At 38.5% G+C, this 4,774-nt stretch overlaps 1 non-coding gene across 1 annotated transcript; it reads right to left on the reverse strand.

Annotated features, from left to right (window-relative positions):
* Positions 1-1,557: 1,557 nt before the first annotated feature.
* On the reverse strand, positions 1,558-1,686 carry LOC118657181. The gene has a single exon (XR_004967909.1).
* Between the last annotated feature and the right edge of the window lie 3,088 nt (positions 1,687-4,774).

Below are 4,774 nucleotides of genomic sequence, written 5' to 3' on the forward strand. Positions count from 1 at the left end.
TCAGAGAAGACAAGTAAACAGGGTGTAAATGACATTTGCATTTATCTAGACCTGCTGATTCAAGTGCTTTAAAGGTTAAAGTTAAAAATAGGTAGTTGTATGGATAGGTGGATGGATGGAGATAGATATATAGATAGAGGATAAATAGGAAGACACACAGATACAGAGCTCATAGCTCAAAATAATCTAATGTTAAAGGCCAAGTTCCAGTACCAAGAACAAGCACTAATAACTGAACACTCAGGCCAGAGAATTGACTCTTTGATATTATTAAAGTTTTTATTGAATAACTTTAGAATTAATAGGGGTTTAATAGAATTGTTTTTAAGAAGTTGCCAACCTTGTTTAATTAAAAAAATAATCATAAGGAAAATGTGGTATATATATACACAATGAAGTATTATTCAGCCATAAAAAACAAACAATAAAATCCTGCCATTTGTGACAACATGGATGGACCTGGAAAATCAAGCTCACAGATAGAGAGAACAGAGGCGGGCAGGGTGAAGGGGTGGCTGAAATGGATGAAGGGGGTCAAAGGTACAACTTCCGGTTGTAAAATAAATAAGTTGTGAGATGTAATCAGCCAGGGGATATAATCTACAGCTTGATGGATATACTTAATAATACTGTATTGTATATTTGAAAGTTGCACACAGAAATAGTGTTAACTGTAGGCATTATATTATTGGCAGACCTCTAGAAATTAACCTTTATGTATAATGACCTTGACTTATCATGAGAGGAGAGAAGTTCTGTTTATCTTCAATATCGCTGGTGTGGATATTAGAATTTTACTGATGCTGACACAAGTTTGGAGGTCATTGCCCCACAGAACAAGTCATTAGGTAATCTTTCCAGTTGTCCTAGCAAACACTACCAAAGGGAAGTGATAATAAATTTGTGCTGTGGTAAGCTGCTAAGTTTGTGGTAATCTGCAATAGAAAACTAATGCATTTGTGAATGGGAAAATAGTTTCTTTAAATATTGCATCTTATTTTAGTAGTTTCTATTCTTAAAGAACTCTTTAGAATTTGGGTCTTGGTACATCTAAATTAGCCCTGAAGGGAATTTAAGAAATATCATCATTACCAAAATTTTCAGCTACATATATGGCAGGGGTTCTATTTTCATCAGTCACATGCCCAAAGGCCCCTTCCACATTCTTCCTCTCCCATCTGCACAGATTTACTTCTCATGGATCCTGCAGCCCACAAATATTCCCCAGATAGAGACTCAGGTGGTGGTCTCCCCATTGTAGCTGGCTAATGAATGGGGTTGGACTATGAGTTCTTGTAAGCCAATCAAATTCTAAATCCTGGGGTTGAGTTATATAGTCCATTTGATGACAGATACAGTGTCTTATTTGTCTTATACATTGTGCTTGATAGCACCTAGACCAGAGGAAACTCCAATAGAAGCCTTTTGAATTAAATAAGCTATGAACAGGCTAAGCCTTCAGGGGATGCACATTGTCTGCTAATTTCATAATCTAACATTGATTAAGATTTTTTAAAGTTTATAAAGATAGTCATAATGACTAATTCTTTTTTTTTTAACTGTCTGCCCCGTATCTGTCCATTATGATTCACTCAATTCATCCCGGTCATCAAAAGGCAGTTTATTCTAGGGAGGTATGGTGACAATTAGAGCAGTACTTAGCCCAATTTGTGTATCAGCCTCCCAATAATGACTAATTCTTGCTTAGCTATTGAGACAATGGCTTAGCTGCTGAATTTTTTCAAAGTCTTACTTTAAAGGAGTACCATCTTTGAGTCAAATAGGGAATGATAAAACTTTCAATTCTGTTCCTAGAACACCATTTGAACATGAAGTATCTTTTGAAAGTGATGGTAACGTATCACAGACCACAGAATTTGAATTGTCTCAAAACCTCCCCACAGATCTGTAACCTGATAGTGGCATCCACACTCAGTGGAAACCTGTCCAGTATGTCAGATGGATTGCATGGAGGTGCGAAAAAACATTCTGTGCCATTGTCAACACAACAGTAGGTCATTGCACCTTAATGACGGTGGAAATGCCAAATTGTACATTTCCTAAGTTAAGCAGAAAACAAGCAATAAGTATTTTAGTAGGTATTTATAAAATGTAAATGTTTTGGTTGTGTTGTGGGGATTTCAAGGAAGATTAAAGTCACGTCCTTCCAAAAAACTATAGAAATTTACAGTATTATAATTTAAATAGTGGTTCCCAATATTTACATCCACCTAGAACCTCAGAATGTGAACTTATTTGGAAATGGCATTTTTTGCAGATGCAATTAGTGATGTTAAGATGAGGTTAGGTTCCAAATCTAATAACTGGTAGCCCTCTGAACACAAGGGAGGACCCACAGATTTACACAGGGAAGAAGGCCAAGGGAAGATGGAGGCAGAGATTGGAGTGACGCAGCTACAAGCCAAGGATGTCTGGCAGCACCATAAGTTGAAAGAGACAAGGAAAGATTCTTCTCTAGAGTCTTCAGAGAGAGCATGGCTCTGCCAATGCCTTGCTTTTGGGCTTTTAGCCTCTGGAATTGTTAGATAATACCTTTGTTTTTGCCAACCAAGTTTGTGGTACTTAATTACATCAGCCCAAGGAGCTAATGCAGGTGTTAAGTTAGATAAGATAATAGAAAACTGGGGGGAAATACATATACTGAAGTCTTGCTATAATTGGGTGCTTTCCATATTTTGTCCAATTCAACTCTTACAATTATCCATTAAGATAACTGTTATTATCTCCATTTTACAAAATAAATAAATGAGTTTCAAAGAAATTAAGAGAATTGTTCATGATTATACAGCTGTTAAAAGTTGGAAATCAGACCAAGTAATAAACTCATGCTTTTCCTACTACTGCCATTAAGGGAAGCAGAGAGCTCAGTCAAATATCTAAAGATACTTAAAAAAAAAGCTAGCGGAGGGAGGCAACTCAGCTTCAGTTATTCAAGAGGGAAACTAGAAGAACATGGGCAGTTGCTCAAGGGAAGAGCTAACGCCAGTGGTTATTCCAGGCAGGAGGCTGTGCCCTCACCTGAGCAGTACCCTCCCCCTGCCCCAGCCTCACCGGGAGTCTAAAGCTTGCTGCCTCAGACAGTGGGAACTTCCAGAGACAATCTGAAGGCATCCAATGTCTCATTGCTCTTGGTGAGAACGTTCCTGGAGGGGTCAATCTGTGTGAGGTGAGCACCTGTACAAAATATCACTGTATGGTGAGTATTAACAGAGGCTGAGGCGCTCTGATCCTATTTTGATCCACTTTCTCGATACCATTTCTCTAGTGGGCTGGCACTGCAGGTATCACAAAGGGGAATACATTTTCCTCTCAACTTTATCATGTAATATGAAAGACAAAGCTACACCTAGACACAGACAACTAATTTATTATCACCCCCACATCATACAGAAAAATTGTAGGGGTGTTGACTCACCCTCTGATTTCAGAAGGACCAGCTCTGTGACTTCATTATGTCTTTTCTAGGTTTACTGGAAGTCAATGCAGATGATTATGGAATTGCCCTTTTCAATGCATGGCTCGCTGTATAAAATAGGTAGCCACTCAAAAATGTACAGTGGAATGCACATTCATGTATTCAATAATTTTTCTGTTTGATTACTTAATGAAATGAGAATACTAGGGTACTAAGATTAAATAAAGTTACCTTTCAAACTTGGAAATATTATTGAAAAAGAAAGAGGCATTTTGTAATGTTAATTATGTTTAATATGTGGTTGCACACCTGCTAACATAAGCAGTTCTAACAATTCCTCAGATGGCTGGCAGGTCTTAGATTTCCCTTGTTCCCAAGCCTTTGTATGTATTTTATTTCTATGAATTCTAAACACCATAGCTCAGGTCTCTGAATTTCTGCAATTAGTTCCTGGCACTGATCACTGTTAAGGAACTCTGCCCACTAGACCTTATTGAAACATTTACCAAAGCTGGGTAAGGAAAATGGGCAAGCAAAGGACCTATGGATGGATTTCTCCCCTGGTGACCAAAGGCCAATGTCTCCCTATCTTAACCGTTACTCTATTAAAAATGTGAATTTTATACTATTCCAGATGATTTTCCTGTAAACTTGAGTAGAGCATAAGGGCTGATTTTGGAAACTGGGTGTATTCATAACTTTCTAAAATCTATGAAAACCAGATATGGGTCCCTGAGGAAGAAATTTGCCACATGTTCAAGAGGAGCGTGTTAGTAAAATATCCTAGAAAATGGCGATTATGTCCCCAACTTTGTCTGCTAATGGAGCAATTCTGAAATTTCAGCCACTCCACTCACTGCTTATTAAATGTGCCCCGCCCAGCCCAAGTGGCTGATAATGGCCTTGATGATAGTACACTTGGGCTCCAAAAGGAAGGAGGAGGGAAGAAAACACTGCTTGGTTCCAGCTTCCTGGTCAAAGCCAATTTTAAGTAATTTATTTTGTAAAAGAAATGGCAGTTCCACGTAGTGAGTAAAGCTCAAATAACTTGTGTTTGTCAGGAAAAGGGCACTTAGTCCCAGAAATCCATCTGGAACAGGAAGTCAACCAGGCTCTTTGGAGATGTGTCAGCCACTGTCAGACTGGGGAGAGGTCAATGGGGCAGGAAATGGGCGCCAACAAGGTGCCTGCTTACCTGGACACGGGCCCCTTAATGAGTAACTAAAATCTAAAAATAGAGCTCCAGAAAGAAACCAAGCTTGGGCTCCACTTTTCATTCACCTTTTTCTTTCTCCTGTCATTCAGGCATTTAATTATATAAAGCTCTTTCTTTCCCCT

The sequence above is a fragment of the Myotis myotis genome, unplaced genomic scaffold, assembly GCF_014108235.1.
Source record: "Myotis myotis isolate mMyoMyo1 unplaced genomic scaffold, mMyoMyo1.p scaffold_m19_p_5, whole genome shotgun sequence".
NCBI classification, from domain to species: domain Eukaryota; kingdom Metazoa; phylum Chordata; class Mammalia; order Chiroptera; family Vespertilionidae; genus Myotis; species Myotis myotis.